This window comes from Magallana gigas, chromosome 1 (assembly GCF_963853765.1).
Source record: "Magallana gigas chromosome 1, xbMagGiga1.1, whole genome shotgun sequence".
In the NCBI taxonomy this organism is placed as follows: domain Eukaryota; kingdom Metazoa; phylum Mollusca; class Bivalvia; order Ostreida; family Ostreidae; genus Magallana; species Magallana gigas.
The window spans coordinates 54756917-54773270 of record NC_088853.1 but is presented as its reverse complement, the minus strand read 5'-3'; the positions used below and the strand labels follow the sequence as shown (position 1 = coordinate 54773270).

General features: G+C 32.9%; 1 long non-coding RNA gene across 1 annotated transcript; it reads left to right on the top strand.

Moving 5' to 3' along the window:
* The first annotated feature begins 1189 nt into the window (after positions 1–1189).
* Positions 1190–5648, top strand: LOC105319958 (uncharacterized). Its single transcript, XR_898721.4, has 4 exons — positions 1190–2186; positions 2653–2722; positions 3309–3383; positions 3864–5648. It is a non-coding gene; the product is annotated as an uncharacterized lncRNA (long non-coding RNA).
* The last annotated feature ends 10706 nt before the right edge of the window (positions 5649–16354 follow it).

The window sequence follows — 16354 nt, the reverse complement described above, 5'->3', positions numbered from 1 at the left end:
TTCCAATTTACGCAAGCGCAATTGAAGTTTTTTTTTCAATTTTATAAATCAACCCACTGACATAAAAATAAGGATTTTGCATATCATTACATCGTCGAGAGAGGTGCTATTCATTCTGTAAATAAGGTTATTTAATTACATTACGTTACATAGCGGTGTCTTTATGAAACAGAACCATCTGGTGTAAAATTTAGAAGCTCGCTTTTGCATAAATTCTCCCGCTGATCTTTTTTTTTTTAGCTGATTATATATTATTTTGAATGTCCAAGTTTACTCGTATCATTAAATGATATCAGACGACACACATTTCCCTATAGAAAAGTTCAGAGATGCCATCAATTTTGACTAATTACTAAAGTTTGTCCGCACGTAACAATTCTAAACTTGCATATAGTCTTCAAAAATTTAGAAATATTTGAATAAAGGAGTTATCTTAGAGAAAAGGTTACGTGTTTTGTAGGAGTGTTCGGTTTTAAAAGAAAAATACAATTCCTGACATGAGTCATGAGTACATACTGTTTATAACAATGCTTGCTACCCTTTGAAAATTTAACTCGCCATTTAACATGATGTCTCATTTTTTAAAGAATTTTTGAAATGATTACACAAACTGTGTTCGACAAATAGTTTTCATACAGCATTTTCTTCCCTTCTTTTCAACACATGTTTTATATACAGGCTTTCAATCACAACACGTTTTTATAACAAAAGCAGAACTGAAAGTTTAGTCATTATAGTCGTTTGACACCATATCACATATATTTTCAACCCGCAGCAACAACGGAAGACCTACTCGTGGCTTTGCCACGAGCTCTGCTCTAGTTTATTATTATTATTATTATTTTTATTATTATTATTATTATTATCATGTTATTAATTAGAGAAAAGATGTCATCGAACTTTGTTATCTATTAGGACTAAAGAATATTAAATCAAGCCAAAGAAAGACAACTCTTGCAAAAGCTGTTAAACTCACCTTGGCAAGCCTTCCATTTCCAACTCCTCCCCCATCTTCAATTACATTTCTTCAAACTCACCGAACGAGTTTGCTGAGTTTGTGGCGTCATTGTCAGTGTAAAAAACACAGTAATAGAGAATATGAACAAAGGAATTACATCTAACCATGTTTTATATTACTTTCGTACAAAATGTTAGGCATTTGAATAATAATGCATAAATAGCATTTATATTTTTAAGAGGCAGTCTACGATAGAACCATGCAAAATCAAAATTTTATAATGAAGGGTGTAGATTAATTTTCATAGTTTATCTGGATATATCTAAAGTATATTGTCTATTTTATCAAATTTTCATGGTTAAATTTATCTGCACCACTGAAATCCCCCAGATAAGACCATTTCTATTTTTAGCTCATTATTCATAATAAATTTCATGCATGAATAAGGCTAATTTCATAGAGTCATTTAAGTATTAAATAGAGTTTAATCATACATGGAGTCAGATTCACATAACATCTGATACAAATACCTTTGATTTGGTGCACACATATTTTTTAATTCATTCGTTGATTTTAAGCTAGATGATCAAATATTATAATAAGATAGGTAATGTCCAAAACACACTACTTCTCTTAGTAGGATATAAAACCTCAAGAAACGTTTTAAATTTAGAGTTTCTTGGTTCAAACAATAGAATTATCCATAAAAAAATATATTTGAAAGGGAATTTGGTTGCAAATAAATATTAAGCTTATATTCCGGTGTTTAAATTCGGGATTTTTACAAATTAAATTATCTCCCTTTGTGGAACTCTCGTGTAAAGAAGATAAAGAAGAATGATTGGAGAAAGCCAGATGTCAACAAAATGGATGGTTTGAAATGTAGTTTTGGTGAAAATTGTAAAGAGAAAGCAGATAATATACTTTAGGATTGTAAGAAAAACACTTCAGCACACTTGAGATTTTTTAAATGTACCTCTGAGTCAGATTTTGTACAAATACCAGAATCATCGTGCTGGTGTGCATGGGTTGAGGCTGTCAATTTTCAGCGGGCGTACATGTGCTAAACACAGGCAGGAATATGGAATTCAGTGGAAAAGGAAAAGGAGAACATGCTGTCATTCACTACATAAACAATCTCAATCTGGCATAATCGCGAGTGGAATTACATTCATTCAAAGCCGAGAGATATGGATGAAGCTGAGCACACATTTTCCAACTGGTTCTGGTAAGAAAAAATTGCCTTTACCCAATGACATAATTCTTAACAAACCAAAAATATTTATATAACAGTACTCTTATGTGTACCAGTAAATATTGATAGGACAAACTACATGTATGTATGCATAAAATAAATGCACATCAATATCAGATTAAAACTGCCCCCCTCCCAATTTGATTAGATATCTATGGAAAAGATATACAGTTCAGTTTTTATAGTGGTATAGTGTTCTAAACTATATCGCTTGTTGAAATACTCATACAAATTTGAAAACCTATTTTTATTATTCAATGAATGAATTAGTGCTTTTATAAACCCATGCTTGATCTCAATTTCCTTACCTGTTGTCACTGATAAATTATTGTTTTGATTATGAACAAAAACTCTGTTAAATGAACCAACGTTTACGGGGAAATTAATGCATAATGGACACATCAGAATGATCAGATGTTTGGAATTTTACCATTAATAGGTGTTCGCAGAAAACGCATTGAGAGAAAACTGTGTCAAGATTAATACAGATCTGAAGGAGGAGTTGAAAGGTGTGTTTTTTACACAATTGATTGACTGAATTATTATGATGTATTCAACTCATAAAACTTTGTTGTACATTACATATGAAACAGAAAATATAAATACAAAGGAGTTGAGGAGTACTACATGTAAGAACAAATGTTGTCCAAAGATATTTAGGGGGGGGGGGGGGCACGCCAGGCCTGGATCTTTCATTTAAGTATTTTAGAGAAAAACAGGTTTATACATAAAAATGTCTTAAAAATCAAAGGGAATTTCAAATGGTTAATGTATTTGTCCCATTAAGATAGCATTATAGTTTGTATTCATGCTAAAAACTTATTTAGCTGGACAACATTAGATTAACTGATAATAACAGTGTCTTTTAATGGTTAAAAATCTTCAATCATCTACACTTTATATTTAGTTATTATACAATATGTCTATTGAGAGTTCAACTAATCAACATTTGGGATATCCAATTGATACTTGTATATTTACATTAGATATTGTGTATGAAAATCAGAAATAAGATTTGGCTATATTTTTGTTAATATATAGACTACATATACATTACCGGTATATTAGATATACATTAAATGTACTCTTTTGTAGAAATATGCTGTTTACTAGAGAGAACTACAGATTCTGAAGCAATGGACGCTGATATATCTTTTTCTAACCCAAGAGGTATAACAGTGAAAAAATATTACATGATGTACAAGATGATTAATGACGCATACTTGGCATTATTATCATAGATTATCATAGATATTCCAAATATGAATTTTTTGACCCTTAAATTTTCATTATTGCCGCATGGGTGGTATATATGTTTCTTGAACTGTATGGTTGAATTTCAGTTTTACAGTTCAATGAGTTTAAATGTGATTCAGGCACAAGGACAATGCTAAATGTAGATAAAAGTCACTGTGATCATCTTAGGGATCGAGGTCATTCAAAGATTGGCTGCCACTTGAAATGATTATCATATGTAAATTTTACAATGCATAATTTTTTCTGAAATGTCATATAGTTGTTATTAAAGCTGTCAATGCTTTACATGTGTATTATAGTGGTACATATATGTGTGTATCCAACAGCTGAGTTTAGTCTAATACTTTGAATACATATATTTTAATGAATATACCGGTATATATTTATTTTCAGATTTTGATCTTCTGTCATCTCAGAAAACTGTGGGGTCTGATCAGTCCAAAGATGAAAGAACAGAGCATGAAAACTTAAATGAAGCTGTGAAATTATTGTCATATGGAAAGTACTCCCCTGTAAAATCACAGCCATCTATGAATCTTGATCAACTTCAGTATTCAAAGAGAATTGTGATACATGCATGAATTCATATTATTATATTTTCATGTTAAATACTACTCGAAAACCATTGTCAACCTCCGCTTCGCGTCGGTTGACAATGGTGTCCTTGGGGTGTCAATTTCAACTGTTACCCTCCCAAACAGGCACTATTTATATAGTGTTAGTCCTCTAATAGCACTACATGTGTATGAGTTGATGACGTAAGTCTTCTAATAGCGCTACAGGTATAAATTGATTATTTTAGGCCATTAATAGACAAACATGTATCAATTGAGGATGTAAGCTAGATAATAGCACTTCATTTATGATTTGATGATAAGAGTTGTCTAACATCACTTGTATGAATTGATGATGTTATTTGGCCAAAAGTGCTACATGTATGAATGTTGGCTAGTAGCTCTACATGTATGAATTAATGATGTTAGTTATTTAATAGTGCTACATGTATGAATTGATAATTTTTTTTGTCTAATAGTGCTACAAGAAGGAATTGATGATGTAAGTTTGCTAAAAACATTACATAATTAATATATGAATTGATGTTGTCTGTTCTATAATAGCATTTCATGTACGAATGATGATGTTAGTCCTCTATTAGCACTACACATATATGAATTGATAATGTTTTTGTACTAATAGCGCTACAGGTATGAATTGATTGTTATTTGGCCAATAGCGCTACGTGTATCAATTGAGGATGTAAACTTTATGAATGATTTGATGATAAAAGTTGACTTATAGCACTAGTGTGAATTGATGGTGTTACCTGGCTAGCTAATTGTGCTATACGTTTGAATTGATGATGTTCTTAGACTAGTAGCGCCACATGTATGAATTGATGAGGTTACATGTATTTGGCTAACAGCGCTACATGAATTAATGATGTTATTTGGCCAATAGTGAAACATGTACATACATGAATTAATGATCATTGTTGTCTTAAATTGCCACATGTTTAAATTGATGATGTTATTTGGCAAATAGTGATTCATGTATGAATTGATGTTGTTTGGTTATCAGTGCTATATGTATGAATCAATAATGTTATTTAGCTTTTAGTGCAACATGTATGAATGATGATAAAGGTTGTTCAATAGCACTACATGTATGAATTTATGATTTTATTTGACTAAAAGATAAGTGCTACATGTGTGAATTGTTGGTGTTTGGTTATTAGTGCTACATGTATAAATTGATGGTAATACATGTATTTGTCTAACAGTGTTAAATGTATGAATTGAAAATGGATGTCTTATACGGCTACATGTATAAATTAATGATTTTATTTGACTAATAGCACTACATGTATGAATTGATGTTGTTATTTGGCCAAAAGTGATACATGTATTAATTGATAATAGTTGTCCACTATTGCTACATGTATAAATTGATGATTTTACTTGACTAATAGCACTACATGTATTATTGATGATGTTATTTGGCTAATAGGGATACATGTATTAATTGATGATGATAACTTTCTAAATTTAAATTAATTGCACATCTTTGTCTTTTTTTCGTATGTAACTGAATAATGAATATTTCAATTCACTGATTTTGTATCTTTTTTTCTGAAATTAAAATTCTCTTTCCGATGTATTCATTGTAGGTTGAAATTAATGAGTGTTACATGTAGGCTTTTCAGGATTTATTTTTTCATATCAGGTGGTTATATGTACATTTTGAAGTTTATAACTGTAACAAATAATCCATGAATATTAAACAGGTTATTTATTAAGTTAAAGATTGTTATTTGCTGTGTTCTTCTCAGATATCATCTTAACAATATACTTATGTTGTAAACTCTGCTCAAAAATACAAATGTATATGATAAAAAAAGTGTTTGATATGTACATTCATTTAAATTTGAATACATGTAACATGAAATCCATTGTTATTGTATTTTAACAGTTTTATGTCAAAGCGGATGCTTATATAAATTGAGGTGCTGTGGGACATAATTCGATTTTAATATGGATTAATGTACATTGTGATTGAAATACTTTCACCGGTTTAAAATTTTCAAATTTTACAATATTTAACCAAAAAAGAGCTTTTAAAAATATTTGGAGAGGTAAAAATTGTAAAAACCCAGAGCGGGAGTCAAACTCATGACTTACAGATTCGTAGTACACCCTCTAACCCACTGCGCGTCGCTGTTAGGTGACAAACTTAATGGTCCAAGTTTCCTTTCAATTGCAGCCCCCCCCCCCCCCCCCCCCGCCTGAGGGCAATTCATAGTAATTCTGTGTGTTTAATTTGTAAGACTACTTAATTCTCCATTACTTCTTGTTTTATTTGGCAAGGAAAATCTAAATAATTATGTAATAACATTTTTTCTTACCCTAGATAAAAGTGCACCATGTCCACCCCAACCCCCTCCCAAATCCACCCACCCCCCAAAATTTCCACTGAATTTCATTTGCAACCAAATTCCCTCAACCAGATTAAAGACAAATAAAGACCATATAAGCTGACAAAATATTATATTAATTGATGCGTTTCTTGGGCAGTTATGCCAGTTTTAGTGCAAATAGGTCAATTTTGGTAAAATTTCAGTATTTATCATGAAGTTAAGGCCCACATATCTTTGTGTATTGTGTTTAGAAATTTAAATTCCTTATTATTCAGAATACCTATGGGTTTTCACAATGTGAAGAAACGGGTTTCATTCAGTTGCAGTGTGTAATATTTCCAGTAAACTTAAAAGAATTGTATGCTGTCTAATTTTTCAAAAGTTCTATAAATAGAACAAGGGGAAAACCCAAGTGCCATCCGTTTCCATAGTTACTGATGTAATGTAATAAAAATCATTCTCATTATAATCAAGTTAGGTTATCATGAATATCTGTGCCAAGTCTCATGAAATTTCGATATACTTCCATTGATAGCCATTTGCATGGTTCTATGGTAGACTGCCTCTTAATAATGAAATTAACGAAATTAACGATATGCCTACTCAGTTTATAACTTGTGAAATACCCTTTACTTTGTTATGTTTAGGTCACTAATCACAACCCATTTAGGAGTTTTAAAATTGTGAAAAGAATTTTTTTTAAGCTTAACAATTAATGTACTTGTAAAGATGAAACAAGTTAAGAAAAAAATAATTATAAAAAAGAGGAATATTTTTACCTACGGAAATTCAAGGAATGCTTCTGCCATATTGTCCGGTATTGTGTTGATGATAGTTCAGTTTTTAACAACCCTCTATTTATACTCTACCAAAACTGTGAACGTGACATGGAACATTTTAGAAAATAAAAAAACCACAATTAATCGCGTTTTAGATCAGAAACATTTACAGTGTAAAAGCCCAATAGTCAGGTACTGAGGGTGGGGTATATAGAATTTTGTTTGATAGAGTTCTTCGCGTTTAAGATCAGAAAAAATAATTGGGGGGTTGTAAGCCCTAGAGTCAGAAACTGAGGGTGATAAAGTTGATCGCGTTATAAATCTGAAACATTTGGGGTGTAAGAACTCGAAGGCCATGCTCCCGATTGAACAATGTCAAAATTCCAGTTCGAAAACACCGCTCTATATTATGACATACCTGCGTGGTTAGATGCGCAGAAATAGTTTAACACGACCTGACCTCGTTATACTGAGTAGATGTAGATTTATTCAATCTCTATATCGATCTAAAATTTCGCATTTCACATCTGCGTTAAGATTGTTTAACTTATTCCCACATGACCTAATATCACTACTTTTATTAACGGACAATGCGTCTTTTACTACTTTGTTCAGTAATATCCCAACTTTAATAAAACTGATTATCAGAAAAACACAATTAAAACTGCATTTCGTACTTCGATCAAATAAAGAGGTGAGATAAGGTAATGTGGTTTGATCTACATCTACCTGAATTTAATCATTTTAACGGTGTTAAATGACCTAACAATACCTTTTTATTTAAATAAGGGAATAAGGGTGATACGAAATTAAGAAATTAAGGGGACACAAGTACTTTAAACCGGTATACAATACATGTACGTATAAATACAAGTACAATATATGTTGTGTTAGCTTACATCATATGCTCATTTTCGGTGGGGGTTTTCATGTCAAGTGAAATGAAAGTTAGTGCTTAATTAAAAGTGTTTTTTATTTTAATATATGTACATAAATATTGCAATACCTACTATGGCCTTATAATAATTCTCGTGATTGCATTTTCATACTTAACTTGAAGTGTACAATGAAATATGCTTAATTTGATAAAAATCGTTATTTTTAACGAATCAACCATATACATTCTGTACCATCAATAAGGTATTCCGAATTAATTATTTCTACCTAGTGTATGCGGGTTCTGATAATGCCTTCATCTTGACCAAAGGGGGTTTTAAAGACCGATCTACCGTGAAACCACACATTTATTAGAAGGTGTTCTAATTTGAACGTTTTGTATTACATCCTCTTATCTAATATACTAGTCTCTTGTTTTAAGTAATATTGAGAACACGTTAACCTCAATTTGCCCTGTACGTGTTAAAAAAGGAAAGATTAACTATTTGGGCTGACCTTATTGTGTTGTAATAATTGTTGTTTCAGCCTTAGAATGCCCAGTCTCTCTTGGGCGCTCCTAGCCCAAGTCTGACATTAATATAAACAATAGTGACTTTTGATATTTACATTTAAACATTGAACAAAGTTTACGAAAGATTAATGTAAATTGATTTGACTTTTGAGCATAAATCAGTCGACAGTATAGCAATAGAGGATGCTATAAATTTGTTTGTATTATCCGAGCCGTGTCGTCTACTTTGTTATTCCCCCCACTTCGGCCCTCGATTTTGGTAAGCGAGAGGGATAATAGAGTTCAAAACTCTTTTACAAACTTCAAATGTTTTAAGTGAAACACATAACTATTAACAGTTGAATTATTTTTTTTTAAACTTTAGAGAGACGCACTACATTAAAGTTTAACACGTCAAATGGTTTTATGATGTAAAAAGAATCACATCTACTATATTAACACTAGACTTAATGAGGTATGGTATACTTATGTGTCTATTTTTTTATAAGTATGGACAAGGATATGTATACTGTAAAATGTATTCGGTGTGAAATTGAAAAAAAATGTCAACAATGGGTAACCGACTCTTCCGAAATAGTGGCATGATCATTAACTAGTCAAGCTGGTTGAATTGTTGTTTTGCTCCCACCGAGCAGTGTTAATAGAAGTAAGGGGTATAGTCTGTGGGCTATAGGGGCAGTGACGTCATATGGGCCATATCCCAAAAGGCCAAGGTCAAAGTCAGGTCAAAATCAAGGAGGTCAGATTTAAGACAGTAGGTCAAGGACAAGGTCATAAAGTAGGTCATGTTCTCAATACAAGGTCACAAACATCTAAGGTCAAACCTGTTTGAGGTCAAAACAGTCTGAGGACTAATCGTCCAAAAAAGTCAAGGTCAAAATCAATTACAGATGATCCTGACCTATGTCGCGACTACGTACAAGGTCACAGAAGGAAGAAATCGACCTAAGGACATAAACGATCAAGTGTAAACAAGGTCATTAACATTTGAGGGAAAGACACACACAACACAGTCCGAGGTCAAGCCGTCTGAGGGCACATACATATATAATCGAGGTAAGGGATATCTGAGGTCCAAAGGATATACTTATCACATAGAGGAGCGTGTACAGTGAGACTTGAAGAAAGTCAGGGTTCTTCTTTCATAGTATTAAGGTACGTGTTTTACTATCTTTAAGTTATTATATGGAAAAGATAACTTCGTTTAGATATGTCTTAAAGAGACACTACAGCTCATTTTTCGCAAAAATAATAAAACAAATTTTTTTACCACAACTTTCTCGCAAAGATGAAGGTTTGACCTTTCCGAAAATTATAGGTTTTAAAAGTAAATAAATCTGTTTTAACCGTAAAACAATTGTTGTTTGTAATAGTTTTTGACGGTCATATAAAAACAACAAAGGTACTTCCGGCTGATCTTCAATACGAGGTGTAGATATCATTCAGGAACTTACATGCTTCAAATTTTCAACATCGATATCTTTTTACGGGCCGCCGGAAGGCGGTCCGTTATTTGATATACATTTAAATACTGCGTTTCTGCGGGGTAGTTATTTTTAAATAAAATTAATACTATGCTTATTGTTATGAATTAAATTTGCATTTAGAAATATGTTTTATGCCTTTTAGAAAATATCACATATTTTTTGTTTTACTTGTAAATGAAAAGTAGGTCATACTTTAACTTAGTAGATTGTCGTGTTTGGCGCGTTTTTATCGAGACTATAATCTATTCGGAAAATGTCTGAGTTTTTATTCTTTTCAAAACAATGCATCAGGATCGGTATGCGGGACATACTAATGACCTGAATGTCATAAAATTCTATATAAAATTTAATGATATATTTTAATTTCTATGTGCCGTGTCAAAAAAATTACTTTGTGTGTGTATTTATTATATTTCCATGTACAATGAGGTAGAAAATATCATGAAATGACATTATATCAATTATTTACGCAAGAATATGACAGAAATGAAAATTTGAATTGACTGGAAAATTTGAACAAACCCATTTCTATTTTATCATGTTGTCCATTGAAATCATATATTAAACTGATGCATTAGGTTTTCATTCAATACAATGCAACAACAAAACAACCAAAATGGTTTGAAATACATAATATCTAAGAGAAAAATGATAAGTTGAACTTTGTATTAAAGTAATGTACAAATCAATGTGTTCTCCATTACTTCATACTATAGCAATGATCATACAATTTTCGTTAGAAATGCTTACAGTAACGAACACGATTCTTTAGGATAATAGTAAAATGTTAAACTTCAAAACAGGTTGCTGAAAATATATTAAAATTTACCATAAAATTTGTACAACCAACTCTTATTTTCTTCTTTGTGGTGTGTTTTTATGTAAACAATCAATGATTCATACAACAATTATATTTTTGCGGCCCATTTGACGCTTGCGTCAATATGATTTCTTGTTCACCATTTAATCCATTAGTGTTTAAATAAACACTCTTCATAAGTGTGGAAATCGAGCTGTAATGTCTCTTTAAAACACAAAGGTTGGACAAAAACGTAACAGCACAATATTTGACAATTAACAACATAGAAAGGTAATATTTTTCCTTTATTATAAAACATTCTTTACTCAACAACACATAAAAAGTCTATATACAGTTTTCGACTGGTCTGAACTTAGCAAGAGTTATTTCCCGTTATAACCTCCAGTTTTTAAAGTTTTAAAGTCCAGTGGAAACTTTTGTAAAATAGAGAGCTTACTCGTTTCTTCTGAGGTTGTTTCAGATCCCCATATTTATCTGTGAAATAATTTACTATTGAAAATTTCCAAGGATATCCTTTTCTGTAACGTTTGCAGAACTTCAAACTCCTTGCACGTTTTTACATGTAGATGGGGGTCCGTAAACCTCTCTTTAAGGCCTCCATTTCTCTTTCTATTTTTTCTGTAAAATATAGAAGCAAAATGTAATCTAAAAAAAGAATGGTTTGTTATTAACATATATATTAACTGACTCGCATAAACCAAATGATTAAACGACCTACCTCAACGGAGAGAGGAGAGAGTCCACAGCTTTCCTTGACGAAATTGAACCAGAACTTGTTCCTGTCATCGTTGATGGCATGTTTTTGTCATGTGTTGATACATTATCTGATTTGGTCAGCAGTGATTTTAGCAGCTGGGAAGTCTGTTTTCCTCGAGGCCTCTGCATTGGATGTGGTGGTCATCTGGAGGGTATTGGGTGTGGTGGTCATCTGTGGGGCATTGGGTATTATGGTCACCTGTGGGGAATGTGCTGTGATAGTCATCTCGGAGGGTATCGAGTGTGGTGGTCATCTGAGAGGCATTGAGTGTGATGGTCATCGGGGAGGAAGAAGTTGTTTCAGTCGAATGGGAGCCCCGGGGTGGAATTCTTTTGGTGAAAAAAAATATATAATAATGAAAATTAAAAAGATAAAAAAAGAAAACCTTTTTATTACTTATAGGCATGAAAGAAGAATGAGACAGCCCTTTAGTGTAAAATATACTTCATCCTAACTTAATAATATATATGACTTCAGGAAAAAAAAGGGGTGGGGGGATATTGTTAACACAAATATATGACATATATGCTAACATTTAATCGGAAAAACTACTGAAGTCCAACAGTTGGTCAAAATCTGTCTCCTTACTGTTAGAACGTTGAAAGTGACGGTTTAATATATGAACCAAGATTCTGTTTTGTAGTAAAATATTTACTGCGGCGAAAATAAGACAAGTTTTGTGTTTTACAGTTGGAAAAAAAATCAACTTTATTCTAAATAAGTACTTAAATTAGGTTTTAAAAACGTAATTGAATACTACTCACAGAAATGGTAGATATTCACCAGCCATGTTCGGTTTAAATTGATTCCGATCGGTAATGTATTCCTAGAACAAGACTGTAGTTTTATATATCCTCGAAAGGTCAAAGTCATGAGGATATTATAAACCAGAGTGGAGGGTGTTTAATCTATCATTTATTTCTGTGTTATTTATATTATGCATGGACATTATGTCTTCTGTTAATTAAAAGGTGACATCTCAGGATGTTTTAAAAACCTTTTTTTCAACTCTTGACGTACAATTTCATTCAAAAGAACCTGGTGTTTTATTTCCTTTTTAAAATCACCGCGCCGGTCGTTACATACCTGCGCAAAATACCAACATCGAACGCGTTGATGGCTAGTCCCATCAATTATTCCTGTATATACATACATAAATAACATGATGAAAAAATGTAAATGATTCTTACAAAATTTAATGCACGCACAAATTCTTTGTATCACTGGAGAAATTAACCTACTTAAATGTCAAAAAAAAATTCATGTAGGCCTATGACTGACGATCAAAGTACATTTTAGTAAAATATCCAGAATCTGTTTTGTTTGGGTTTTTCTTTTATTTGTTATTTTTTTATATATATTTACAGATGTAGACCCCTAATTAAAACATTAATATGCAACATCATGACCATATCTGCTGATATATAGAATTATGGGTGGATCCGCGTATGAGACTTGCTACTATATGCTCATACCACCTCAGTATTAAAACTCCTGAATACTTTTTAGCTCACCTGAGCTGAAAGCTCAAGTGAGCTATTCTGATCACATTTTGTCCGTCGTCCGTCCGTCCGTCTGTAAACTTTTTACATTTTGAACTTCTTCTCTAAAACTGCTTATCCAATTTCAACCAAATTTGACACAAAGCATCCTTATGGGAGGGCGAATATATGTTGCAAAAATAAAAGTCTGATCTGTATTCAAAGCGGAGAAAACCTTGAAACTGTAGAAAAAGGGGGGTGCATTTTTAAAAATCTTCTTCTCAAGAACTACCGAGGCAAATTCAACGTAGTTTAGCATAAATTATATTATGGGAAGGAAAATATAAATTGCAAAAATTAAGGGGTAATTCTGTTTCAAATCTGTGTTATTTCGAAAATAATAATAAAGGAAAGGCGTGTTTCAATCAGTTTAATAGCTTCGAGTTCGGCATCCAGTAAAATGGGTAGGCAAGAATTGGCCTGGGCAAAACAAAAGATTGGCAGTTATTAATCTGCCAATCTCATTAAAGTTTCAGGATATTTGATGGACTAGTATATTTGTATTCGCTGTAAATATTGCTGCAAAATAATGCGTATTTGGAATTGACGATTGCCGATCTGCCCCGGCTTTTATTTTGCACACGGCCCGGGTTTGCATACCCATTTTACCAAGACTCGTATTCCATACTTCTAAAACGAGGTTCTTTGTTTAAAGCAGCCATGACATTATACGAAAAAGGGTCGATCTGACTATGATGAATTTGCTTGTTGTGCAACAGTTCGCGTATGAAGGGAAATTTTGAAACATGAAAAATATATTGGTGCCGATTTTGTGAAGTAAATTGAGGCTAAATATTTCAATGCGTTGACAGTTTTCACACATGACGTTGGTGTTAGCTTGTTCTGATTTTCGTTTCGTTTTCATTATTTATGCTTTGTAACCTGAAAACTATCGTCTGTATTTCGTGATTTTTACGTATCAAATCAAACAAAGACTTCGGTAAATCAAACAGTTACGTTAACTGTTGACCTGCGCAAATTAAGCAAAATCTGATGTAGGGGTACTGAAATACAATTCATTCTATCGGTAATTCGGCATTATCTTTTGCGTAATGGTAGATTAATGCAATAGGTTTTGTTGAGATGCTCGTCATTTTCTCGAGTTTATTCAGTTTAAATAGAGTTTGATATCGCTGACGGAAATATGTAGGTATATACATGTATATGATTCATTTCGAAAAAATAAATTGTGTTCTTTATTTGTTATACATGTAGTGCATGTTTCTTGTGTTTAATTGTTTACAATTTCTATTTACTAACCATATTTGAGTGTTAAGCTTCGAATTATAAGCAAGATACAGAGATTTGCTCACAATTCTATGTTAATACACAGATCTTTAAAGCTAAAGATAAAAAAAGTAAAAAAATTGTCAATATTTATTACGAAAATTTTCAAAATCTGTTCTTCTAGAAACCAACTTATTGAATTGTAAACTTAACCTGTTTAGCTCACCTGAGGGTGGGGCCTCAATGGGGGGTCAAAGTTTAACAAATGAATATATAGAGTAAATCTTTAAAAATCTTCTTAGAAACTTATCGGCCAGGAAAGCTGAAACTTGTTTGGAAGCATCCTCAGGTAGTGTAGATTCAAAGTTTTGAAAATCATGACCCCTGGGGGTAGGGTGGGGCCACAATGGGGGATCGAAGTTTAACATATGAATATAAAAAGTAAATCTTTAAAAATCTTCTTCTCAGAAACTTATCGGCCAGGAAAGCTGACACTTGTGTGGAAGCATCCTCAGGTAGTGAAAAATCAAATTTGTGATGATCATGACCCCCGGGGATAGGATGGGGCCACAATTGGAGGTCGACATTTTACATAGGAATATATACAGTAAATCTTTAAAAATCTTCTTCTCAGAAACTTATCGGCCAGGAAAGCTGACACTTGTGTGGAAGCATCCTCAGGTAGTGTAAATTCAAAGTTGTGAAAATCATGACCCCCGGGGGTAGGGTGGGGCCACAATGGGGGATCGAAGTTTAACATAGGAATATATACAGTTAATCTTTAAAAATCTTCTTCTCAGAAACTAATCCGCCGGCAAAGCTGGAACTTGTGTGGAAGCATCCTCAGGTAGTGTAGATTCAAAGTTGTGAAAATAATAAGCCCTGGGGGTAGGTTGGGGCCACAATGGGGGGTCGAAGTTTAACATATGATTATTTAGAGTAAATCTTTAAAAATCTTCTTCTCAGAAACTAATTAGCCAGGAAAGCTGAAACTGGTGTGGAAGCATCCTCAGGTAGTGTAGATTCAAATTTGTGAAAATCATGACCCCTGGGGGTAGGTTTGGGCCACAATGGGAGGTCGATGTTTTACATAAAAATAAACAGAGTAAATCTTTAAAAATCTTCTTCTCAGAAACTAATCAGCCAGGAAAGCTGAAACTTGTGTGAAAGCATCCTCAGGTAGTGTAGATTCAAATTTATGAAAATGATCCTCAGGGGTAGGGTGGGGCCACAATGGGGGAGGGGGTCAAAGTTTAACAAAGGAATATATAGGGTAAATCTTTAAAAATCTTCTCAGAAACTAATCAGCCAGATGATTCTTTATAATTGTTAAGACTTTGGCCCCAGGACAATTCTTTGGCCTCACGAGAAGGTTCAGAGTTTGATGTACGTTTATATCCCATATATAAACTATTGTTAGGGATCATTTTGAGAACTGCAATACTTAACATATGATATGACTATAAAATCATCCTGTTAGAAAAGGGACTAATGATTATAAACATAAGAATATCCAGGGGAAAATGGATTTTATTCATACAGGATCTACATGTATTATTGTACATTGTCCAGATAGTTCGTATTATGACTACATGAAGCTGATTTTATCATATCTATTGTTCCTCAGGTGAGCGATGTGGCCCATGGGCCTCTTGTTTAAATTTATATGTCTGATGACTTTTTTTTTAATTAGTATTGCCTCCTATGTAGGTGTAAACATAGAGAGCATCATGATGCGGGTACGTGATGACAACTTAAATATTGGATGATGTCATCTCAAAATTTATTGGTCAAACCTTGCGAGGTCGATTGTGAACCCCGGTCATTTACCACGCTAGAAGGCTACACGAAGATGGAAAGAGCGACATTTTTGCAGCAGTGGTAATTTACCTCATTTCCACAACATATTGTGTCTGAAAGGCGATGCACCGCCCCACAATGCCGACAGTGG